Source organism: Elephas maximus, chromosome 9, assembly GCF_024166365.1.
Source record: "Elephas maximus indicus isolate mEleMax1 chromosome 9, mEleMax1 primary haplotype, whole genome shotgun sequence".
Lineage (NCBI taxonomy): Eukaryota > Metazoa > Chordata > Mammalia > Proboscidea > Elephantidae > Elephas > Elephas maximus.
The window spans coordinates 9889989-9916547 of NC_064827.1; the positions used below are offsets into that span (position 1 = coordinate 9889989).

The following is a 26559-nucleotide window of genomic DNA, read 5'->3' on the forward strand; positions in this document are numbered from 1 at the left end:
GTTAGAGCCCACTTGACGGCAATTAACACCAATGACAAACAATAGGACAGAAATTTCCTCTTAAGGATATTAGCAACAGCTCAGCAATTTTACTTTCGAAAGAAAAATACCAGGGCAGACTTACTAAGCCGTAATAGGCAACAAGAAGCCCGGGTGGCTCAACTATTAAGCACTTGGCTGCTAACCAAAGGGTTGGCCAAGCAATTAGAAAATAACCAACCAGCCAATAAGACGGCAACAACCATGGAGAATAAAGGCATAAAAAAATCAAGAGAGAAGGGCAATTTCTTGGTTAAAATACAGATCTAGACCCTTGAAAAAGAACGAGTGGAAAGTTACCAAATCCTGGTACAGCTCTCAGCACATAAAAGATTAACCAGCTCTGTCCCAAAACCAAGACTCGTTTTCCATATCCACACAGGTTTCTAAAGCCTAACCTTTTCGAAAATAAACCTCCCAAATACAGGCTTAATTTTAAAAACTGTGTCTGAATCAGCATACAAGCCCTTAAACCTGCTTGAATTAAAAAAATACAGTATTCCATTGTGCCAGATGGTATTACTGTTTCCAACTCTAGGTATCCCCACACTTTTCGGAAAGTTCGCTTTACATCACTTCACTTTTATGAAAGGCCTACATTAGCACCTGTTTTTGCTAACAGAAAGAAATATGAAGAGGATTTTCGCTTTTACGAAAAAAGGCGTAACTCATGCTCAGCGTTTGTTTTGCAGCTGTCCATTAAAGACCTGACAGCAAGACTGACGTCACCAAGCTCCTTCCCCGGGAACTATACTGTAGTACATTGTTTCTACCTTATATAAGCTGTGTATTTATCACATCATTCCTGCTTTTACTATATGGTAGTGTTATTCTAGGGTTTATGTGTTATTTGCTATGATTTGGTAAGTTATTTCTGGGGTCTGGGAATGGTCAAAAAATTTTCCCATACAAATTAACAGTAATTGCTTCTTCGCTTTACGCCATTTTGGCTTACAAAGTTTCATAGGAACCCTCTGCCTTCAGATATCGGGGGAAACCTGTATTTGCTGCCCTGCCCATAAGCGGATTATACCCCCCACTGTCATGTGACTTACATCGTCTCCCGATGGAAGAGTTAATCATACCTCCCGACCCCATTGTGAGTCGGCTTCAGCCAGCTGAATGTGTTTGGAAGCAGAAGCACTAATTACTGTGGCTGGACTGGTCATTTCCTTTCTTGCTCTCTGCCATGGACCATGTCCCTGACTGTGGTGGTTCATTAAATACAAAGAAGACCGTGGGAGTGGAGCCACAGAGGTGTGGTCATGTGGGGTCATGTTCCGAGCCACTGAGTGTAACCCAGTCTAAACTGAGTGATAAAATGATTATTGCACTTTTAAAACTGCATTAACGATTAATGGGGTAATTAACATCTATTGTTGGTGTTGTGGAGTCTGTGGGTGGTCCAAACGGTTAACTCGTTTGATGCAGAGGTGCCTCGGAAGAAAGGCCTGGCAATCTAAAGAAAAGTCAGCCATTGAACCCTGTGGAGCACAGTTCTACTCTGTCACTCAATTGACTCAACGACATCTGGTCTGGTATCATTTTTTGGTGGCGGTTGTTGTTACTGCTCTTCAGTCAGCCCCTACTTACAGCAACTCCACGCACAACAGACCAACTGCTGCCCATTTGTGTGCCATCCCCAGGATCGGTTTTGGATTGCATTGTTGTGATCCATAGGGTTCTCGCTGGCCAATTTTCAGAAGTAGGTCACCAGGCCTTTCTTTCTAGTCCACCTTAGTCTGGAAGTTCCACTGAAACCTGGTCAGCATCATAGCAACGTGCAAGCCTCCACTGACAGACGGGTGGTGGCTGCGTACGAGGTGCCGTGACCAGGAATCAAACCCGGGTCTCCTCTCCCCACGGCAGGTGAGAATCTACCACTCAGCCAGCACTGCCCCACAGTCGACACCTGGAGCAGTCTAGAGAAGCCAGACAGACGTGTGGGACTTGCTGCCAGTAAACTTCCAAGCTAATAACCATCTGGAAAACAAATAGACTGAAAAGATTTTCTGCCTTTTTCTAATTAAAATTTTTACTCTATAAATATGTGCTTTGAGAAGAAAGAGGAAAACCTGAGTTACACGTTCAGGTAACCTTTCGAAGACCTTGAGGAGAACAATGGTAGGTTCAAAGACAAGGTTCAACCGCTCACCCGTCCACAGGCATGTAATTAATCTGTATCTGATGGGGGGGCTGGTAAAACAAGACTCAAGGTTATAAACTTAACCAGCATCCCAGTCTCCTGGCAAGACACGGAAATGTAGCTGTCTGGAATTTCATGATATGTAGAAATCATTCAAAAAATGTCAAGTTCTTTTCAGCTTTTTAGTAGTATTCCTTGCCTAGACATCTTCCCAACATAAGTTTAGATGGCACTAAAAGCTTTTCAACTATCAAGTGAAGCAGAACTTGATGAATACTACTAGATCTTTCAAACCTTTTTTTTCTAGAATCCAAAGAAAAACACCACCACCTGAAGTTAAGATGCCTCCGACGGCTTCTCTGATGAAAACATACAAGAATTCATTTAAAAACTTAAGTTCTGAGAGAAAAAGTTCAAAACCACATTTTGTAAATTTGTGGTTGTTGGTAGGTGCCGTCGAGTCGATTTTCAACTCATAGCGACCCCACGTGACAGAGTAGAAACGTCCCGTATGGTTTTCTTGGCTATAATCTTTACTGAAGCAGATTGCCAGGTATTCCGCCCGTGAAGCCACTGGGTGGGCTCAAACTGCCAACCTTTGGGTTAGCAGCCGGGAGCTTAACCATTGCACCACCAGCACTCCTGGGGTAGGTCTCACAAAATGGAAGTCCAGAGAAACCCAGAACACTTACCAGAAGTAGGCTGACAGGTCGTCCCATCCAGAGGTGGTGGTGAGGGTGGGTTTTAACTGGGAGAATGGGAAAAAAGGTACAGCAAGAAGGTGCCTGGAGAAGCTCAGAGACACTGCTAAGAAACCCGATGTGAGCATAAGGCACGTCAAGGTTTCCAGACAGTCCACGGCTTCCCCTAAAGACCGGAAGAAAGGTGCTGCTCTATGCTGCCTTTGAAAGTTCTGGATCTGGGCCCACGGTTCTCTCCGCTAAGGTCAGCAAGCCCGTGGAAGATATTGGGAAGGTGATTTGCATTGCTATGTTCAAACCAAGTTAGAAACATTATTTCCTACCATACTCAGAAGTAGATTGCCAGGCCTTTCTTCTAAGGTACCTCTGGGTCGATTTGAACCTCCAACCATTTTTATCAGCAGCCGGGTATGTTAACCATTTGTGCCACCCAGGGACTACAGTTTGGTACAAAAAGTGATACCCAGAAGGTGTGATTCTTCATGCATTTGGGAAATTATCCCAGAACTCCAAGATGACACAACGTAATGGCTCCCACTGCAGGACTGGTTAGTGGTACATCTTGTAGGACCAACACTCAGGGACACCCAGCAAGCAAGGAGGCTCAAGACGCTAGGCTAGGATACCCGTTCCGAAGAAGACTTAAGAGCGTGGCATTTGGTTGGCAGGGAACAAAGAATGCCTGGGGACTCTTCCTTGACACATCCAGTGACTGGAAAAGATGAGAAGAAGCAGACGTTTGGCAACAGAACAAATAGTAAGAGGTTAAGCTTTTTCATCCCACCCACAGCTCCCTTTTTAGAACACTCTACCCATCTTTAGGAGCCCTGGTAGTGCAGTAGTTAAGCACTAAGCTGCTAACCAAAAGATCAGCAGTTTGAACCCATCAGCTGCCCCAGGAGAAAGACATGGCAGTCCGCTTCTGTAAAAACTACAGCCTTGGGAAACCTACAGGGCAGTTCTATTCTGTCTTATAGGGCTGCTAGGAGTTGGAACCAAGTCGACAGCAACAGTCGTTTGTTTTAATCCCATCTTTAGCCTTGGCTTCTTTGTTTTATTTTATTTTTAAATGAGCTTTGCCTGTCTGGTCATCATTGAGTGTGTGAGAGAAAGACAGGAGAGACTGATTCATATTCAGATTGACTGACTGGGAGAGTTTAAACTATTAAAAAAAAAGTCATTCTCGAGCCAACTCCAACTCATGGCGACCTCTCAAGTGTCTGAGCGGAATTGTGCTAACTGGGTTTTCAGTAGGTAATTGTTCAGAAGTAAATCACTAGGTTTTTCTTCCGGGGTGCCTCGGGCTGGCTGGGCTCGAACCTCCAACCTTTTGGTGAGCAGCAGAGCACTTTAACCATTTGTGCACCCAGGGACTCTGACTGAACTATAAGGTATATAACAAAAGGGTCAGCTTGAAATGGAAGACCGTGATAAAGAGGGCTGATTGCAGAGAGAAGGCAGACAATGGGGCAGAAGCCAGAGACAAGACACTAAGGTGCCCAAAGAAATCACAGCCTCTGCACCTAACTCCCCAGCTCTCAGGGTGCTGGCTGGGCTACCATGCTCTTGGGTTCTCCTGGGTTCCTCCCAACAAATTCCTTATTGTTGATGCTGGTTTGTTTAAGCCAGTTTGAGCAAGTTTCTCCTTTTTGCAACTAAACCAAAACCAAAACAAAACAAACCCGTTGCCATCATTCCAACTGATAGTAACCCCATAGGACAGAGTAGAACTGTCCCATAGGGTTTCTAAGGAGTGGCTGGTGGATTTGAACTGCCAGCCTTTTGGTTAGCAGCCAAATTCTTAACCACTGCACCACCTGGGTTCCTTTTTGCAACTAGTAAGTCTTCATTTTAAAAGTGCTTGATCTCGGTAAATTTTTTTTACTGAAGAATAAGATTTGTGTACAAGGAGCCCTGGTGGCCTAAAGGTTAAGAGCGTGGTGCTAACTGAAAGGTTGGTGGTTTGAACCCACCCAGCGGCTCCGTGGGAGAAAGACCTGGTGATTTGCTTCTGCAAAGATTACAGCCAAGAAACCCTGTGGGACAGTTCTGCTGTCACATGGGGTTACTATGAGTCAAAACCAACTTGACAGCACCTAACGACAGTAAGATTTGCATACGTTACTGTACGCAAATCTTAAATGTCTCTCTTGACAAATTCTTACAAATGAACACATCTATGTAATCACCACCTAGATCTAAAAGAACATTACCAAGACCCAGAAGCTTCTTTGTGCAATGTCTCAATTAATAAACCCCCTTCCCCAGCCCTGTCCTATTCTGACTTCTGTCATCATTGATTTGTTCTGTCTCTTCTTGATTAGTTCTTGCCCTTTTCATGTCAGTGAATTCATACATGTGTGTACTTGTGTCTGGCTTATTTTACTCAATACGATATCTCTGAGAGTCATTTGTGTTCGTCTGTGTAGCAGCTGGTTCTTTTTTATTGCTGTGTAGTATTCCACTGCGTGACATACCACAATTTACTTACCCACCCAAGGACATTTGGATTTTTTCTAGTTTGGGGGCACTATGAACATTCTTGAAAACGCTTCTGGTTCACACATGTGCTCATTCCTGTTGGTTGTGTGTATGTCTGCATGTATACATATACAGGAGTAGAAAGGCTGAAGCGAAGGCTATGTGTTTGTTCAACTTTCAGCAGACAATACCAAACGGCCTTCCAAAGTGGTTACACCAATTTACACTTCTACCAACAGGATATGAGAGGTCAAGCTTTTCTACATTTCTGCTAACATTTGGTTTAGTTTGTTCTTTAATTTTAAGCATTCAAATGGTATTTTACAATAGTTTTAATCTGGATTTTGATGACTGATGATGTTGAATGCCCTTTTTCTCAGTTTTAAAAATGGGTTTTTGGCCCTTTCTTGTTGATTTGTAGTTGTTCTTTATATATTCTGGACTAAACATTGTTTGTTGGACATATGTTTTAGAAATTTCTTCTACTTTGTGATTTGTCTTTTTACTCTCTTAGTTTGTACTAGGGAATCAAAGTTCTTAATTTTAATGAACATGAGAACAGGCAAAAGGGTTTTTTTTTTTTTTTTTGTAAACCTCAGACAATAGATACAATGTTACTATCCTCACTTTCCCAAAGCTTCAGATACAAGGAATAAATTACCAACTTAATAATCAGTAACGTGTCCACAGTTTGTCAAGTGTGTTTATACACTGTGTCCTGGAAACAATGTGACAAGTGGTAAATGGGTTCGCCAGCAGCCCTTCCAATTCCCACTGCGTCTTCCAGCATTACCAGCATTCCCATAAGGAATTTTCCAGAAGAGATGTTCAGAGCACAACTTGGATCCCAAGAACCTCTCTCTCCCTGGAGACAAGGGCACCAACCTCAAACCCTCGCTGGGGATTACCAGGAATCCCTTCATCCTAAAGAACTAGTGAGTGTCCTTGGCCTGGGGCAGGAGGAGGAACAGGCTCCTGGAGGGATTCAGACGGCGACAACCCTTGTGTCGGGCTTCACATCCGCCACCTCACTGATGCCCGCGGCACCCTGTGTGACAGCTTTTGTTCTCACTATTGCACAGGCAGAGACGGTTATGTCGCTTGGTCCAAACTGGGTAGGAGATGGGAGAAGGGCGGTGGCCCTTCACAGAGTTTCTTGCTGGAACCAGGTCCCTGAGCCCGCTTCCTCTCCTTCACTTCCTTCCAGGCTCTTCCTCTCCCGTCCCACCTCTGCGCTGCCTGGGGAAACAGCCTTCTTGCTCCTCTGGCCATCAGCAAAGAGGAGAACACTCCTGAGATTCTTTTCCTGGTAAGTTTGCTACGCAGGAAATATGACCTCCGCGGATCTTCCTTTATGGTCTCTCTGTGCTCCCTACTCTCTCTCACACACACACACTAAGATGCACTTGAACGCCATGGCATAACAATATCAGTGTTTCTTTGCACCACCGAGAGGCAAAGGAAACACAGAGCTGGCAGGAAGTAGGACAGCTGAGACTCTAGAACGCAAGCTCCTAATCACTGCTCTCTATTACATCAGGCTCCACTCCTCAACTAGACCAGCCTAGAAATAAAGGGAAGAAATGGAAAAGGAAGAGGTGCCCTGGGTCATTGAGGGTCAAGGAGAGAGAGGAAGCTACTCCAACCCTAGGGATCCAAATCAGTGCCTCCAATCCCCTAAGACCCAAGCTTAAATACAGACATCTACGTACATGCGACCCACAGCCTTAGGTCAGGACTGAAGTCAGAAAGGCATAGTAAACAGGTGTTGTTGCTGGGTGCCAACTAATCGATTCTGACTCATGGAGACCCTATGTGTCACAGAGAAGAACTGAGCTTCTCAGGGTGTTTGAGGCTGTAATCTTTACGGAAGCAGATTGCCAGGTCTTTCTCCAGTGGAGCACCTGGTGGGCTTGAACCATCAACCTTTCAGTTAGCAGCTGAGCACTTAACTGTTATGCCACCAGGACTCCTTAGTAAAGAGGTAAGCGCAAATATTCGGTCAAATTGGATGTGAGGCCAGAGGTTCACAACACTCTTTTAAAGAGAAAGTTCCCAAGAAAATGAGTCATAAACTAGAAACTTTGACCCTCTTGAGCAGTATTTCAACACTTCGCCTAAGCTAGCAAACGTGACCCACCACTCATCTGTCAGCTTGGCCAACTGTGGTGGCTTGCGTGTTGCCGTGATGCTAGAGGCTATGTCACCAGTATTTCACATATCGACAGGGTCACCCATGGTGGACAGGTTTCAGCAGAGCTTCTAGACTAAGACAGACTATAGGAAGAAAGGTCTGGCAATGTACTTCCAAAAGTTAGCCAGTGAAAACCATGGGTGAATATAGTGCTGGAAGATGCGCCCCCTAGGTTGGAAAGCAAAAATGAACTCAAGCAAGCCAGAGATCACAGAAGTGCCACAAGACTGGGCAGCGTTTCGTTCTGTTGTGCAAGGCGTCGTTGTGAGCTGGAGCTGACTCAACGGCAACTAACAGCAACAACAAGGAGCAAAGTTGACAGAGCAGGAAAGACTGACTGCTTTTCCCGCTGTACTGAAGCTACATTAACGGCTCGCTTTGGCTGCTGAACAGCCTCAAGGTCTTATTACTCACTCTTGACTTCAAGAGGCAAACCGCTGGCCCGGCCCTCTCAACAGCAGGCGGGACTGAGCCCACGCAGAACATCACCTCCAGTTCTCAGTGAGAGGTACTTGGGTTCCCTATGTTGTTGGCGCCATCAGGTCGGTTCCAACTCAGGGTGACCCTATGTGATGGAGCAGAACCATCCCCATAGAGGTTCCTAGGTTGTAATCTTAACAGAAGCAGATCTCCAGGTCTTTTCTCCTGCAGAGCGGCTGGTAGGTTCAAACCGCTGACCTTTCAGTTAGCAGCCAAGCACTTAACCATTGTGCCTCCAGGTATATTGGCACATGAGGTGTCACTAACGGGACAACAAAGGCCTTCTAATTAGATTTTTCTTTTTTCCACAAGTATCTAAGCAGTAAGGAGCCCTGGTGGCATAACATGCTCACCTGCCAACTGAAAGGTCAGTGGTTTGAACCCACCCAGCAGCTCTGCGAAAGAAAGACCTGGCAATCTGCTCCCATAAGGATTGGAGCTTTGGTGGCACAGTGGTTAAGAGTTCGGCTGCTAACCAAAAGCTCAGCAGTTTGAATTCACCAGCCATTCCTTGGAAACCCTATGGGGCAGTTCTACTCTGTCCTTTAGGGTCGCTTTGAGTCGGAATCGACTGGACAGCAACAGGTTGGCTTTTATTTTTTGGTTTAGTTGCAAAAAGGAGAAACTTAACTCAAACTGACTTAAATAAGCCAACAACAGTAGCCGTTTGTTTCCCAGGGTTGGCAGAATAAACCTAAAAACAACAAACAAAAAGAAATAGTACTCTAGCCCAAAAATTGATCAGAACTGTCCTAATGAAACCCTGGTGGTGTAGTAGTTAAGTGCCATGGCTGCTAACCAGAGAGTCAGCAGTTCAAGTCCGCCAGGCATTCCTTGGAAACTCTACGGGGCAGTTCTACGCTGTCCTATAGGGTCGCTATGAGTCAGATCGACTCAATGGCAACAAGTTTTTGGAATGAAACCGAGTCCACTGAATTCTTGGAGGACTTATAGAGCCTCACTCTTTGTGCTCACGGGAGAAAGAAGGTAGAGGGGAGAAGAGGGGAGGATGCTAACCAGGCTCAGAGCACACCTGGAAGGAGGTCTCAGGACGAAACAGGACAGGCCTCTCCACAACCAAAATGTTCATAAACTGCAGTGGAGGAAAGCATGAAATTCCAAATTCCACCTCCAGGCTACATCACGAAGCAGCGGTCATCTGAGCTGCTGTATTGATCATGGGTGAGTCAGATTGGGTGGACTTAGTACTCTCCTGGTAAAATTACACACATCCAGTCAAAATGTATTTTTGAAAGCCTACGGAGTCCCTGGTTGGCACAAACGGTTAAGTGCTCGGCTACTGACTGAAAGGTTGGTAATTTGAATTCACTCAGAGGTGCCTCAGGAGAAGGGCCTGGCGATCTGCTTCTGAAAGATCACAGCCACCGAAAACCCCACGCAGCACAGCTCTACTCCGACGCACACGGGGTCATCACGAGTTGAAGTCACCTTCGATGGTGACTGCTTTTTTCTCTGTTTTAAATGAAGCGCAACCTGCTCTCCCCTACCCGCTCCCGCTTCCCTGGTCTGGCCATGCCATAAAAAGTCTCTGCTATTCTTGCAGCCAGGGACTCTGCACTGGACCTTCCAGCCACATCCCCGTAATTCCAAGCGCACAATTCTCAGATCCTGCTCTGTGGCCATAAACACTCCCCCTTCCCCCTCAATAAGACAGGTCAGATCACAAGAAAGTCCATGTGGCATTCCTAGAGGACTCACCTTGAATTCCTACTTTTTAAAAAAACAAAAACGATATGCAAAAACCAGCATCCATAGAAAATTACTTGAATCAGTTCTGCAGGTTGCTACTGAAACCCTGCCTCCTGCCACTGCTGAGAAACCCTGTGCTGACGCAAATAACCTCAACCATTTCTCTCTGTTATGCCTTAAACTGTGTCCCCTCCAAACAAGATAGGTTGAAGCCCTAACCCCCTTCCCGTGGATGTGATCCTCGTTTGTTATGTTAATGACGTCACAAGGATTAAACCAAACCAAATCCATTGCTGTTGAGTTGATTCTGACTCATAGCAACCCTAAGGGACAGAGTAGAACTGTCCTATAAGGTTTCCAAGGAGCGGCTGGTGGATTCGAACTGTTGACCTTTTTCATTAGCAGCCGAGCTCTTAACCACTGAGCCACCAGGGCGCCGCACGGAGTAAGGTGGGTCCTAAATCTAATCCCTTCTGAGTGGTGCCTTATACAGCAAAGCACAGACGCGCTCGGGGAAAGGACACCATGTGAGCAGCCATCTACAAGATCATGAACGCCTGGGGCTGCTGACAAGGAAGGGCCCTCCCCTAGAGTGGATGCCCTGACCATACATCAAAACACTTCTGTTCTTTAAAGAAGCCTCTTTGAGGTATCTTGTTCCGGCAGCTGCAGGAAACTCGGGCACTCTCCCAGCCTCCTGCCCAGATAAGGACTCAGCACACGCTCCTCCTATCTGAGTTAAAACTCATGAAGGAGATAAGAGCAGAGTGCCCCAGGAGGCAGAAAAATCTGATTCTGCTCTCAAGGTCAAAGGCTGGATTCTCCTAAAATCCCATAGGTGATGTGATCCAGGATTTAATCTTACCGTTACGGGGCCACGCAGTCCTACAGGTCATCGTCTAAGTACCCTACATGGAGCCCTGGTGGCACAGCAGTTAAAGCGATCAACTGCTAACCAAAAGGACAGCAGTTCAAAACCACCAGTGGCTCCATGGGAGAAAGATGGAGCAGTCTGCTTCCGTAGAGATTTACAGCCTTGGAAACCCTACAGGGTTGACTATGGGTCGAAATCAACTCGACAGCAAAGTTTATTTATTTTTTAGTATCTTTCAGGTATTTAAGACCACATGGCACCTACCCTTTGGTCAATGATACCCCTAATAACATCTAAGAGAATACAGAATCGATGCACTGAATAAGTGTTCATTGTAACTGCCTGTTCTGTGAATTCCACGTATATAAAGTTGAAAGGTAGACTTCATCTCCAACATTAGAAGGATGCCCTTGGCAGTGGGGCGCTAACTGGAAGAGGTAATACAAGGATGATCAGATTGGGTCTGTGGCTCCGTTTTGGGGAAGGAGACAGGGAAGTACTGGGCAGAAAAATCATCAAGGAATTTCACAGCAGGGACAACCATACACCCCGGGAAGGGCACTTTTTTTTTTTTTTTTTTAATTTTTCTTGTGCTTTAAGTGAAAGTTTACAAATCAAGTCAGTCTCTTACACAAAAATTTATATACACCTTGCTACATGCTCCTAGTTGCTCTCCCCCTAATGAGGCAGTACTCTCATTCCCTCCACTCTCCATTTTTGTGTCCATCCGGCCAGCTTCTGACTCCCTCTGCCTTCTCATCTCCCCTCCAGACAGGAGCTGCCCTCATAGCCTCATGTATCTACTTGATTCAAGAAGCTCACCCCTGACCAGTATCATTTTCTATCCCATTGTCCAATCCAATCCCTGTCTGAAGAGTTGGCTTTGGGAACGGTTCCTGTCTTGGGCTAACAGAAGGTCTGGGGACAATGACCTCCGTGGTCCTTCTAGTCTCAGTCAGACCATTAAGTCTGGTCTTTTTAGGAGAATTTGAGGTCTGCATTCCACTGCTCTCCTGGGGAAGGGGCATTCTTAAGTGGTTACTTTTACAGGGAAGAGACGCTCTCTTGAGATGACTACTAAAGGCGAGGAGGAGGGGCATGGAGAGGGAGGAGGAGGGAAGGAAGGAAGGATGGAGAGGGAAAGGGAAGTAGGAAGAGGGAGAGGGAAGAGGAGAAGCAGGAAGGGGAGGAGGAGGAGAGGGTGGGAGAAGGGAGGAAGAGAAAGTGAAAGCATTCCCCTTGACCTCTACTTTTGCTCTAATTATTTGTTTTCATATTTTTCCCCAAGGTCAGAAGAGGAAACAATTCTAGCCAAAAATGTGCTGCAGCTATCATATACTAACTTACAGTCTGGCCTCTGATCAAGCCACAGTGTATATAAAATCAACACCAGGAGAGGCTTTCCTCCATGTGCAATAAATGCAAACAGCAAGAACAGGGGTACTTGTGTGCTTCTCAGGGGATCAGATAATTAGGAAAAGGGATTAGTTTGTCTTCTGAGAGTTAAACTAAGCCCTGTTGCTCAAGTCCATTAACTAAATGAATTTAAAAAAAAAGGCTTGAACAGAGTTACAGGGCTCCTGACGCCATCTGAAATATATTAATTGCTCCCAATTAACTGGCTGGTGCTACAATGAAAAAAGCTTGAAGATACTTATTTCGGACAGGGTTTTATAACGTATACATCTGTGCACAAACACCCAACTCAGCAGTGTGCCTGTTAGATGATTCTTCATTAGTGAGAATATCGTTTGCTTCCAGCATCCATAATTTAAACACAAAGTGCAAGGAGTAAAAGGCAAACAGGTATCTAAGTTTAAAAGCCAAAGAGAAAAAAAACAAAGGATCGGATTAAGCCACCTGCTATGCCTGGGTGGTGCAAACATTAATGTGCCGGGCAGCTAACCGAAAGGGTAGAGGTTGGAGTTCACCCAGAAGCATCTTAGATCAGGATCAGGTCTGGTGATCTGCTTCTGAAAGGTCACAGCCTTGAAAACTATGTGCACCATAGTTCTACTCTGTCCATGTGGGGTCGCCGTAAGTCAGAAGTGACTCAGTGTCAACTAGCTTGGTTTGGGGTTATTAACTATCTGGCTAAAAGGTAAATTTATTACTCCCCTCCTTCCCTCTCCTCTCCCCTCTGCTTCCTAGTTTTTATTAGAAATGTCCTGTTTTCAGTTCTCTTCTTTTGGTTACCTTTACAATCTTAAATAAAGCATTCTATTCTTTAGAAGGCCATGGAGATGTACAAAACTCAAGTTTATAAGAGTGTGTGTAGGGGGAGAGGGGGCACAGTGACAGAGAGGGACAGAAGTGGGAGCAACGGAACTGTCTTGAGTGAGGCTCTCATTAAAAGACTCCAGCCACGAATGAAGAACACCAAAGACACAAGGTAATTACGAGCCCAAGAGACAGGGCCACGTAAACCAGAGACTCCATCAGCCTGAGACAAGAAGAACTAGATGGTGCCCAGCTACAACTGATGACTGCCTTGACAGGGAACACAACAGAGGGAGCAGGAGAGCAGTGGGATGCAGACCTCAAAGTCTCATAAAAAGACCAGACTTAATGGTCTCGCTGAGCCTAGAAGGACCCCAGAGGTCATGGCCCCCAGACCTTCTGTTAGCCCAGGACAGGAACCATTCCCAAAGCCAACTCTTCAGACAGGGATGGGACTGGACTATAAGACAGAAAATGACACCGGTGAGGAGTGAGCTTCTTGGCTCAAGAATTTCTGTGTGCAACTACTCAGAAAATTAAAAAATATAACAAAAAAACAGCAGACATATTTAGGACTTGCTGTGTAACTGGCACTGTTTCAAATGCTTAGTCTTTTAACCCTTTCATGGCTGAAATAAATATATATATATATGCACACATACTTTTGTTTTGGAATTTTTTGGTGGTACGTTTTTTCACTAATGGGATGGATGCTGAATCATTGTTTGTTGGTAGGTTTTTGTTATTTGAAAAAATGGGGGCCCAACTGCAAGCAGGTCATAGCGGTACCATGTTCCACAAAGTATACCACAAACATGGCACATATGGGTCCCGTGGCCCAGGAGCTGCAACACACTTCCTGGTTACACTTGAGCCATAAACTCTTAACTTTCCAGAAATACATATGAAATGCTAAATAAGCACTGCCCTTGCTGCACATAACTCTTATCCGTTTGATTTAGAGGAGGCCATGGCAGTACCACGTTCCATGATGCACAGCACACATGCGGGACATATCGGTCCCACGTTCCATGACACACGGCACACACGCGGGACATATCGGTCCCACGTCCCATGAAGCACGGCACGCACGCGGGACATATCGGTCCCACGTCCCATGAAGCACGGCACGCACGTGGGACATATCGGTCCCACGTCCCATGATGCACGGCACGCACGCGGGACATATCGGTCCCGCATTCCATGAAGCACGGCACGCACGCGGGACATATCGGTCCCACGTTCCATGAAGCACGGCACACACACGGGACATATCGGTCCCACGTTCCATGAAGCACGGCACACACACAGAACATGTCGGTCCCATGGCCCAGAAAGTGTGTAAAATGCGAGTGCCAGGTTTATCTACTAGTAACTATTAGAGGGTTAAGTTATGTACTCCTTACAATAACCCTGTGAGGTAGGTGGTTTTATTACCCCAGGTTACAGATGGGAAATGGGGGCACAGCGAGGTCCAGCAGCTGTGCTAGAGGTCACGCAGTAAGCAGCAAAGGCCTCGATTCAAACTAGCCAGTGCCTTCAGAGCGACACAACTCCCGCAGTCACGAGCCACTGGACAAAGGGTACAATCTCAAATTGCCATTCACCTGTGACTCCAAGCATGTGGCCACACTCTTAGGGGCCAAGCCCTGCACGGCCACATTCCCCATCAAGAGCTATTTCCTCAAACCACAATGGCCTGCATGACAATTCTCACTGGCACACACTTCTTACAGCCCCACCCCCTAAAGATCATCCAGAACTCTCCTGTGAGAACTAACTTATCCAGCCCCTACATTTCCAGAATGAGCCATTTGTATCCACATACGAAATTTCCGTCCTTCTGCCTCCTATTAGAGGAGCAGGCAGTTTGCGGTTGGCTGCTAATCCAAAGGTTGGCAGTTCAAACCCACCCAGTGGCACCAAGGAAGAAAGGCCTGGCAATCTGCTTCCGTAAAGATGAGTCTAGAAAATCCTGTGGGGCAGTTCTACTCTGTAACACATGGGGTCACCATGAGTCAAGGGCCAACTCGACAGCAGCTAACAATGTCATCTTTCTATCTCCCCGCTTGCTATGACCTCAGCGAGGGTCTAGATCTCTGAATTACCCCACCCAGGGCCTGGCATGTAATAAAAACACAATTATTGCTTATTAAGATTAAAAAACACCCCAGTGCCATCAATTATTAAGGTTTATTAAGATTAACTGACATGGACTTACCGAATGAGAGAAGAAAGAGGGCAGAGTTAAGAACTGGAGCCAGGTGAAGAAGTGGCCCGCTGCTGTGATCCTCTCTGGCAAGTGCTCACAAGCAAAGCCCGTGATGCTGACTGAACGTACAAAACAGTTCTCCCCCAAAAAGCTCCAAGTACTTCTACTTTATTACAGCCTAGAAAACCCTATGTGGCAGTCCTGCTCTGTCACACGGGGTCACTCCGTCACCATTTCCATTGTCCAGGGTGGCCAACTGAGGCTCCCTCTCCCTGGGCACTGCTAACCTCTCCCCTTGGCATGGCTCGGCCGGCTTCCTCTCTTCAGCGATACCTGTGGCCTAGCCAATTTCTAAAGCTTCCTTGAAGTGCGGCTCATGCCTTACGTTTTGGAGAAGGCTCCTAAACAAGAAAGACCTCTTCTGACTCAGAACTCATATGCTTTTGTCACTGTTGAGTGCCATCGAGTCGATTCCAACTTACGGCGATCCCATGTGACACGGCAGAGCTGCCGCATAGGGTTTTCTAGGCTGCAATCTTCACAGAAGCTAATCACCAGGTCTCTTCTCCCATGGAGACACTGGGTGGGCTGGAACCACCAACCTTTCAGTTAGCAGCTGAGCACTTAACTGCTGTGCCTCCAGGGCTCCTTGAACCCAAGTTGTGTGCTGTTGCTAGGTGCCATCAAGTCGGCACAAGTTTAGAGCTTAGCAATTCTACTCGCAAGTATGTACCCAATACTTATGCGTACACGTTTATCAGGACATGTACTAAAATGCTCATAGCCCCACACTGGAAACCAGTCAAATGTTTTCAATCGCTTCATATGCATGTGAAAGCAGGACAATGAACGCAGAAGACTGAAGAAGAATCGATGCCTTTGATTGTGGTTTTGGTAAAGAATATTGAATATACCGTGGACTGCCAGAAGAACGAACAAGTCTACCCTGGAAGAAGTATAGCCAGAATCTTCCTTAGAAGTAAGGATGGTGAGACTACGTCCCACATACTTTGTACACGTTATCAGGAGGGACCAGTCCCTGGAGAAGGACATCATGTTTGATAGAGGGTCAGCGAAAAAGAGGAAGACACTCAACGTGATGGACTGACACAGTGGCTACGACAATGGGCTCAAGCGTTAACAACGACTACGAGGATGGCTTAGGACCAGGCAGCATTTCACTGTTGTACACAGGGTCGCTATGAGTCAGAACCAACTGGACGGTACCTAACAACAACTCCAATGCTCGTCAGGCCTAGGATGGATAAATTGTGGACTATTGCACAGCAATGACAATGTCTCAACTACAGCCACATGCAACATGGCCGAAGCTCACAAACATTTTGAGGGAAACCACATACAAAAGAATACATACTGCATGATCCCATGTCTACAGAGTACGAAAAAGCAAAGCTGATCTGTGGCTGGGATGGTGGTGCCCTTGGGGAGGGGGCATGAAGGGTCTTCTGGGATGCTGGCAATACTCCATTTCTTAATCGAGGTGCTGGTTATGTGATGTTCCCTTAGTGAAAATATGTCAACTTGTACACTTAAGGTTTGTATGTATGTTATACTTCCATTAAAAACTCCTTTTGAAAAAATCGCATAAGCCAGGACATCCACCCAAATCAAGCGGAATGGGCATAAAATCTCCAGGAACATCTGAAACCGAGTTGATGTCTCCATCTGGCTAGCGGTGGAAGAGAAGTACAGTGGCTGTTGCATAATTCGGGTTGCTTCAAGTCAGCTCGCTAAATGTGACTCTGAAAACATGCAAACATTCCAACAAAAGGCCGTGAAGTGTGTGCAACTTTTCTCTGAAACCCCCAGTGCTGCTTCCAGGCAGCTCACCCTCGAGGTACTGCTCCTGCCCTAGCTCCCGGGAGCACAGCCCCCCTCATCTGCTCTTCCTGCAGCTTCCCCTCCCCCATTCCTTGGGTTCCCTCCAACAGGACCCTTACCCACCCTGCTCCTCTGTCTCCTCTTGCCCACCCATGAGCAGATTAACTCATGTGACTACTGTATTTGAGAGCAGATATTGATACTCATGAAATCATAGTGACCCTGTAGGACAGAACAGAACTGCCCCACAAAGTTTCCAAGGAGTGGGTGGTGGAATCGAACTGCTGACTTTTCCGTTAGCAGCCAATCTCTTAACCACTGCCATCAGGGCTCCGAACTGCCAAAAGGATGACTAAATCTGTCTTCGAAGAAGTACAGCTAGAGTGCTCCTCAGAAGGAGGATGGCGAGACTGTCTTACTTCGGACATGTTATCAGGAGGGACCAGTCCCTGGGGAGAAGGACATCAAGACTGGTAGAAGGTCAGCCAAAAAAAGGAAGACCCTCCACAAGATGGACTAACACAGTGGCTGTAATCCTTATGGGATCATATTGCCAAATCTTTCTCCCTCAGAGTGGCTAATCGGTTCAAACCACTGACCTTTCAGCTAGCAACCAAGTGCTTAACCACTGTGCCACCAGGGCCCCTCTGTGTATCTCTAGAAAACCAAATCAAACCAAACCCACTGTGGTCTAGTCAATTCTGATTCATAGAGACCCTATAAGACAGAGTACAACTGCCCCATGGGACTTCCGAGGCTGTGAATCTTTAAGAAGTTGACTGCCACATCTTTCTCCCATGGAGCTGGCTGGTGGGTTTGAACTGCCCACCTTTCGGTTAGCAGCCAAGTGCTTAACCACTGCGCCATCACGGCTCTTGTATCTCTAGAAGGAGGTAACTACTCCCCACTGGCGCTTCTCCTCTGCCATTGGATGTTTACTTTCACAGCAGCATAGTCCGAGCTTAACTGTCCTTCCACTGCTACACACAGCACCTTGCCCCAAATCTATTAATAGAAAAGGATCTAAATTAATAATCTCTCATTGTTGTCACTCCATCGGTGTCTTTGGAAAACTTCACAAATAGCTACTTTGAAATGAGGGCCTGCAGGGCTGGAGGATGGGGAGGTGGGAGTGACTTCCCCTGGGTCCACGTTTCTTTCGGGGGTGATGAGCCTGCTCTGGATTGGAGAGTGGTGACAGCTGCGTAATCTGTGAATACACTAAAAACCAGTGACGTGCACACACTGTGGGTGCTGGGTGCCCTCGAGTCGATTTCAACTCACAGCGACCTCGTGTGACAGAGAACTGCCTCACAAGGCTTTCCGGGCGGTAATCTTTACCTGAGCAAATCCCCAGGTCTTTCCCCCCGAGGAGCTGCAGGACAGGTTCCAACCTCTGACCTTTCAGATGGCAGAGTTAGCAGCCAAGTTTTCACCACCAGGGCTCCTGGAGCACATTTTAAAAGGATACATTTACGACATGGGATTTTTATCTCTCAGTTTTTAAAATAAATAAAATAAAGGAGTGCCTATCTTTTTTTTTTTTTATCAGTTTTTTTTTTTTTTTTTTTATCAGTTTAGTGGAAACCCTGGTGGCCTAGTAGTCAAGTGCTACAGCTGCTAACCAAAAGGTCGGCAGTTCGAACGCCAGGCCCTCCTTGGAAACTCTATGGGGCAGTTCTACTTTGTCCTATAGGATCGCTATGAGTCCGAATCAACTCGAAGGCAGTGGGTATCAGTTTAGTAGGCAAAACGCGATGAAGGAGCAACAAGCTGATGGACAACTAAGCGCAGACTAGGTCTAAAAACCAAGAATAAAGCTATGAATTAAAATGAGGAGGCAGGCCCTAATTTCCGACATTACCGGAGGGGGCGGGGGGTGACGGTGGCCAAGGCACTGCAGGGTTACAGATCTAGGGGACTGACCTCCTTAGTTTCAGGCGCTCGGTCAGCCCAACCACCTGGACACCATCATCAAGACGAGGTGAACCTGCGCCAGATGGAGTGCTTCAGCGCGGGGAATGCCACTGATTGTTCTTACCGCCAATACCGCCTCGCCAGGTCCCCCCTCCCCGGGTAGCACAGCTTTGCTGACCTGCAGGTCCCACCAGGAAGAGTGGCCTCTGAAAGTGCCAAGGAAACTCAGGTGGTGGGGAATGGATGGTCATGGAAGGTGGCTGCGGTGAGCACGGGATTCCCTGCTGCTGGCCGAAGAGGCGAGAAAGAGGGGGCCGTTCGGAGACCAAGCCCACCCCAGAGGGCTCGCACCCTCCCTCTCCTGACCCCACGGATCCGGCAGACCCCATTCTGTCCCCGGAGCGCGGGAGGGCCCACGCCCTCCCCGCCTTCTCAGCCCCTTCAGCCTTGGCTGGAGCCATCTGAGTCGGCCGAGGGCGCCCCGAGGCCACCTGCCGCTCCGGGACTCAGGGATAAAAGGGTCCTGACCCCACTCCTGCCTGAGGACTGGAGTCGCGAACTTCCCGGGAGAGCCTCGGAACGGGTTCCCCCCACGCCCCGGACGAACAGAGGCCCGGGTCACCCAGGGCCGGCGCGCCCGCACCCTCTCGCCGGCCGGCGCGGCCGCACTTTCCCGGGGCCGCAGCCCGGCGCGCCGCGCTCGCTCTTCCAGGCGCCGAGCCCGCCGCCGAGCCCGAGCCCCTCTCGGCCTCTCTCCTGGGGCCGCCTCCGCCACGGCCACGGCCACCGCGCGCGGAGTCTGCCGTGTGAGCGCTGGACCGGCTAGGGGAGGGCTCGGAGCGCGGCGCCCGGGACCCCGCGGGGAGGCGCGCCGCGCGCTCACTCACCTCGGGCCGCCGCTCCAACCTGCACCGCCGGACGCCGGCAGCCAGCGCCCGGCTCCGAGGGCCGGGGAGGGGACGGGCCGGGGGCGGGCCGGGGCGGGCCGGGGGCGGGGCGAGGGCCGCGGCGCCAGAATTGAACCCCGGCGTGCACGGTGCCGTGCCCTCGATGGCCGCTGCAGAGTTGGGGAGACAAGCGAGCCTCGAGGCCGCGTGAGGGACGAGCGTGGCTGCGCGCCTTCCTCCTCCAGCCTCGAGGTCGGGGGCGGGACGCTCCAGCGCGCGGGGCCCCAGGCGATCCCCCAAACCTGGACGCACCCCACTCTTGGCGGCGCGGCTTTGTAGGGCGGCGTGGCGACCCAGTGCGCCTGCGCGCGGCTCAGACTGCCCGCTACGCTCTAGGCCACCGCCCGGCCGGCGCCACTCTGACCCTGGCCCCCCGCGCCTGTGCTCTGGCGCGCGCCTCCTACGCACGTGTGTGCACGTCTCCCCTGGGAGGGAAAGAGTCCTTCCCCCCGTCAAACCTGCGTCAGTTGGTCCTGTCACCTCGGAGGGGACAGGCGCGGGAGGCTGGCACGGTGGACCCCACTGCCAGCGCCAGGAGCTGTCCCCACCCTCCAGGCCGCCGAGACAGTGCCCTGCGCTGAGGGTTTGACTTCTGTCCCCCATGAGGGCGGGCACTGATGTCCTGCAGGTGCCTCAGCAGGACGTTCCCTGGGGCGGCCGGAACACTCCAGCCGGGACTGGTCATGTGTCTGCCGTGCGTGCGCTCCAGCTTGGCTGCAGGACCCAGGTCTCGGTGGAAAGAGTGGGGGGTGGGGGGACTCCATGGAAGGCGCAGTCCTTCCTCGGGACCGAGCTGGGAAGCCAGACGCCTGATTCAGAGCAGCCTCCGTGAGTGCAAGTGAAATGATTAGGGACCCAGAGGCTGTGGCTTGAGTTCTGAAGACGGTTTGAATAAACAGCTTGGGCCAGGAGGACTGACCTTATTAAATTAAAAAAAACAACAACAACAGGCAAACAGGTATTGCCCAGTCAAAAAGTCCCTGGGTGGTGAAAAGATTTTGCACTTGACTACTAGCCTAAAGGAAACCCTGGTGTCCTAATGGTTAAGAGCTACTGTTGCTAACCAAAAGGTGGGCAGTTCGAGTCCACCAGGAGCTCCTTGGAAACTCTATGGGGCAGTCCTTCCCTGTTGGGTAGGGTCGCAATGAGTCAGAATCAACTCGACAGCAACAGGTTTTACTAGGCTAAAGGAAACATTGGTGGCACAGTCCTTGAGAGTCACAGCTGTGAGCAAAATGGTCACCAGTTGGAATCCAACAGGCGCTCCTTGGAAACCCTATGAGGCAGACCTACTCTGTCCTATAGGGTACCTATGAGATGGAAATCAACTCAATGGCGATGGTTGGGTTTGGTTACTAGCCTAAAAAGGAGCCCTGGTGGTGCAGTGGTTAAAGTGCTCAGCTGCTAACTAAAAGGCTCAGTAAAGATTCCAGCCTTGGAAACCCTATGGGACAGCTCGATTCTGTCCTATAGTGTCACTATGAGTCAGAATCAGTGGTCTCACTAAGGGGGTGTGAGGGGCCTAGACTGCACTGGGTGACACTGTTAGAAGGAGTGACACCAAAATGACATCTGTAAAATTTTGTATAAAATTTCAGCAGAAATTTCTTACTTTTTATAAAAATATCCCCGTAGATGGAACAACAAAAGAAATTTTTATAAGCCCAGCTTACATGTGTGGATATACCTACAAGGCTAAAACTTTGTGCTGATTGACTTTTTGAACCTTCTAGCACACTCTGGTCAGAGCTGTCATTATCACCCGATTACAGTGACGCTTCCAACCACGAGGTTTTGTCTGCTGGAGCTACAAGCACCACCGTTGTTTTCATTGCTGCCAATGTTTTTGTAGCCGCTGATTTCGTCAAAATTTCTGGTGTTTAAGCTACAATGGAGCCCTGGTGGAGCAGTGGTTAAGAGCTCAGCTGCTAACCAAAAGGTCAGCAGTTCAAATCCACCAGCTGCTCCTTGGAAACCCTATGGGGGCACTTCTACTCTGAACTATAGCATCGCTGTGAGTCGGAATGGACTTGAGGGCAACAGGTTTGGGTTTTGGTTTTCAGCTACAATACTGTGGTAATTAGCATAGAGGGTGACACCATGAGTTACTCCACTGGGCAACGCCAACCCTAGTGATGCCACTGGTCAGAATTGATTCGACTGTGATGGATTTTTTTGTTTTGTTGTTGTTGTTGTTTTAAATCTTTTTTTATGAAATTAAAGGTTGGAGGTTTGAAACCACCCACTGGCAAGTTCTTTCCAAGGGACTTTGATTAATACTACAGAACCCTAGAGAACTCTCCTACCTACTGCCCATGGCCCTACACCAAACAGCTTCAGCCTCACTCCTCTGGAGAGCAACAGAGAGAGACCAGACGAGGATGATCCAGAAGGCCTGCTCTGCCCCTTTCTACACCCCAAAGCTCAGAACTCAGCTTTCACTAGTTGGCTTGCCACTTAGTTATAAGCACTACAAAGCGTAGGAAATAAACATAAAATAACCCAGTTGCTGCCTGTCTCAGAAAACACATACGATAATCATTACCTAAATCTAGGAAGAAAACCGGAACCCTGCTGCCATCGAAGAAGAAAAGAGGACCCCATTTATTTTGACCTACAACATGAAAGCCCCACACTCCTTTCCTGGAAACAAATGTGAAAGATAAAGGCGACTTGGATTCCTTTGTTTTAGTTACTTTCAAAAGTAAGGGAGGGAGGGAGAAAGGGGGACCTTTGCTTAGGGGGTGCTGAATTTCCACGGATGGTGATGGAACAATGTAGAAAAGCATAGTGGCGATGGTTGTACACATGATGAACATAACCTCACTGAATTGTAAATGTGCAGATGGCTGAATTGGCAAATGTTATATATATTCTGACCACAGTATTAAAAAAGTAAGTTAGGGTTCAGTTTACATGAAGCTGAACCCTGTAGGGTTAAGTTTTATGCTATTGAAGGATATGGCCCTAGTTCAGGAAATTTGAGCTTAGGAGTGAATAATCTTTATTCATCATGATAGTCTTCATTATCCGATTGTCACTATTATAAAATATTTATGGAACATTCAAAAGTGTGTGACGGTCTACTGGGATCCTAAGTGAAGGGATTATGTGTACAACCTGTCCCTGCAGACCCACTATTTTTAGAACATTTATTTATTTAACAATATTTTCCGAGTGCTACTGTGCTCAAGGCATTGGGTTAGGCTTTATAAAGGATGAAAAACAAAAAAACAAACCTGTTGCCATCAAGTTGATTTCAACTCATGGTGACATCATGTGTGACAGAGTGGAACTGAGCTCCATGGATTTTCTTGACTGTGGTCTACACAGAAGCAGATCACCAGGCCTTTCCTCCTTGACACCGCTGGCTGGCTTTGAACTGCCAACCTTTAGGTTAGTAGTTGAGCATAAAATGTTTGTGCCACCCAGGGACCTTGGAAATAGGTTTCGGTGCCATAAATTCTTTATTTATTTACAAGCTAGGAAATCATGATTCCGCGTTGATAGTTTGGAATGTCTCTATGGTCACAGAGAAAATGACTGCAAACTGGAGGGGAGGCTCCTGGGGCCCTTTATCATGATGATGATGACACTATAATTACTCTGCCCCCACCTCTCCCCACCCCAGCCCCACTGCTCTTCTCGCTGTTCTTAGAACACCCCAGGCGTGTTTCTGTCTTAGGACAGCTGTGCTTCATGTCCCCCAGCTGTCCCCCCAGATCTGCATGGCCCCTTCACCCACCATCATAGCTCAAGTGTCACCCCCTCGGAGAGGCCTCTCCTCACCATGGTATTTAAAATCACACTCCCCCTATCAGGCTGGCCCACCTTCCTTCCCCTGCTCTTTCCCACTGCACTTATCACCGTCCACATCCTACGTGGGAATCTCTGGGTGGTGCAAATGGTTAATGGGCTTGGCTGCTCACCGAGAGGTTGGAGGCATGAGTCCATCTAGAGGTGCCTCAGAAGAAAGGCCTGGAGATCCACTTCAGAAAAATCAGCGTTTGAAAACCCTGTGGAGCACAGTTCTACTCGGACACACACGGGGTCGCCATGAGTTGAAATCGACTCAATGACAAAAGACAAATATCCTACATAATTCCCTTATTTATCATGTTCATGCTTGTCTCCCAACACCAGAATGTAAGTGCCACAAGGGCAAAGATTTTGGTCTCTTTTCTTCCTGACCCCTGCTTTGTTCACTGAGAATCCCTAACCCTAGAACAGTGCCTGGAATTGCCCTGCTTGTGGATACGTGTGTGCTGGATAAAATGATTAAATAACAAGAAACCAAACCCATTGCCGTGGAGTCGATTCTGATTCATAGCAGAGTAGATCTGCCCCACAGGGTTTCCAAGGAGCGGCTCCTGGATTTGAACTGCTGACCTCTTGGTTAGTAGCCATAGACCTTAACCACTTCACCACCAGGGCTCCCCAGCAGCAATACCAAAACCAAAACTAAACCCATTCTAACTCATAGCGACCCTGTAGGACGGAGTAGAACCGCCCCATATGGCTTCCGAGGAGCACCTGGTGGATTCGAACTGTCAACCTTTTGGTTGGCAGCTGTAGCTCTTAACCACTACACCACCAGGGTTTCCCCAGTACTAATAAAACAAAACCCAGTGCCGTTGAGTTGATTCCGATTACCAGTAGCAATAGGGGCCTTAAATTATCTTGGTATCAGAGTAGCTCAGTTGAAAATTTAATTGTCAGTTTATTTTCCAGCCATGCCACTTGAAATTTGGTAATGAAACTATGAAGAGACTTAGTCCAAATAGATGTTTCTGGAGAGGATTATCCCCTTTTAAAGAATATTTTCCCGTTTGCTGCAATGTTTACTTATTAGCCAAAGAAGATATGAAAATTTCTAGAAACAAAAGTTCTGAAAACAGACGACGCTTTTAACTTAACAGAGAGATAAACCAAGTCAGGAGTAAAGTGTTTCTACTGCCAAGTCATATTCTGTCTAGTGACCCTATAAAGCCTGAACAAATATTTATTTACCTTTGACATCAGGAAACTCACTTGAGCAAATGATATTTCATAATGAATGAAATCAAAGAACTTCCTTCCTTTATTTACTCTGGATAATCTACTAGTTTTTAGTATGGTTTTCTTCCCCCAGACACAGAGGAGGTATTGTGTGGTAGAAAGTTAGCACCTGTTCTAACTTTGCCCAGTTCTACCTAGAACTATTAACTATCATCTTGCTCATTTCAGAGTGTCAATTTACTAGTTGAGAGTGTATTTAATAAAGGTCTCATTAATACTGAATTTTTCTTCAAACCAACTTAACAGACCAGCTATAGTAATAAAGCTAAACGCCCTGGTAGTTCCGTGGTAGGATTCTCACCTTCCAAGTAGGTTCAGTTCCTGCCCGTTGAACCTCATGCGTGGTCACCACCCATCTGTCAGTAGAGGCCTGCACGTTGCTAGGATGCTGACCTGGTTTCCGTGGAGCTTCCAGACTATGATGGACCAGGAAGAAAGGCCTGGCAATCTACTTCCAAAAATCAGCCAATGAAAAACCTATGGATCACAAGGGTCCACACAGGTGGCCATGAGTCAGGGAGGGCTGATTTGATGGTAAACTAACAGTTATCAGGAGGGGTCAATCCCTGGAGAAGGACATCATGCAGGGCCAGTGAAAAAGAGGAAGACCTTCAATGAGATGGATTGACACAGTGGCTGCAACAATGGGCTCAAGCATAGCAACGATCGTGAGGGTGGCCAAGGACCAGGCAGTGTTTTGTTCTGTCGTGCACGGGGTCGCTATGAGCTGACATCCACTTGACAGCGCCTAACAGCAACGACAACAACAGCAACGAGTGCTAGGCAGCATGCCCGCATTATCTCTAAGTCTCCCAGTTCAAAGCATGCTGTACGCACTGTACACACTGTTCATACTTGTACATAGTGTACATACTTCGGTCACACAGGAGATGACTGAAACCCAGGAAGGTTAAGCAAGTTGCTAAGATCACAAGGTCAAGGCAGAGACACAAACTAAGGTGACCTGTCTGATTCCAAGGCCATCCCAGTTTCAGCATGTGCCTCCCTAACCCCGTCCAGCAGCCTGAACGGTGGCCTCATCCATTTATCTTTGCACTCGCGGCAGCAGCCAGCCTCTCTCCTGCGACAGTCTTGCCTATGCGCGAGATTGCAGCAGCGAAATCTTTTTCAGCTGGATTTCTATAGATTCCAGGAGATCCAAGGCAGATTCTTAACTGAAGAATAGTAGTAACTCTTGACCTAGAAATGGACCATACCTCTACAACCATCCACAACGCCTTCCCATTGGCCTAATTTAAAAAAAAAAAAAATTGTTTATTGTGCTTTAAGTAAAAGTTTACGAATCAAGTCAGTCTCTCATACAAAAACTGAAACACGCCTTACTATGTACTCCTAGCTGCTCTACCCCTAATGAGACAGCACACTCCTCCTCTCCACCCTGTATTTCCATGTCCATTTGGCCAGCTTCTGACCCCCTCTGCCTTCTCATCTCACCTCCAGACAGGAGCTGCCCACACAGCCTCGTGCATCTACTTGAGCCAAGAAGCTCAGTCCTCACCAGTATCATTTTCTGTCTTATAGTCCAGTCTAAATCCCTGTCTGAAGAGTTGGCTTTGGGAATGATACCAGTCTTGGGCTAACTAAGGGTCCTGGGACCATAACCTTGGGGGTCCCTCTATTCTCAGACCATTAAGTCTGGCCTTTTTACGAGAATTTGAGGTCTGCATCCCGTTGTTCTCCTGCTCCATCTGGGATTCTCTGTTGTGTTCCCTGTCAG

The 26559-nt window shown here is 47.7% G+C and overlaps 1 protein-coding gene and 1 pseudogene across 3 annotated transcripts in view; both read right to left on the reverse strand.

Moving 5' to 3' along the window:
- The window catches only part of LOC126083146 (axin interactor, dorsalization-associated protein-like), an 83910-nt pseudogene extending 69835 nt beyond the window's left edge, over positions 1–14075 (reverse strand).
- KANK1 (KN motif and ankyrin repeat domains 1) overlaps positions 1–19790 on the reverse strand; it is a 249227-nt gene extending 229437 nt beyond the window's left edge. For 2 of the 3 annotated variants that reach the window (XM_049896147.1, XM_049896145.1), the window contains exon 1: positions 19704–19790. The gene's annotated coding sequence lies outside the window, so the exon portion shown is untranslated. Of the gene's footprint in view, positions 1–18240; positions 18301–19703 lie in introns of those variants that run through there. The other variant, XM_049896146.1, reaches the window with a different exon arrangement.
- Between the last annotated feature and the right edge of the window lie 6769 nt (positions 19791–26559).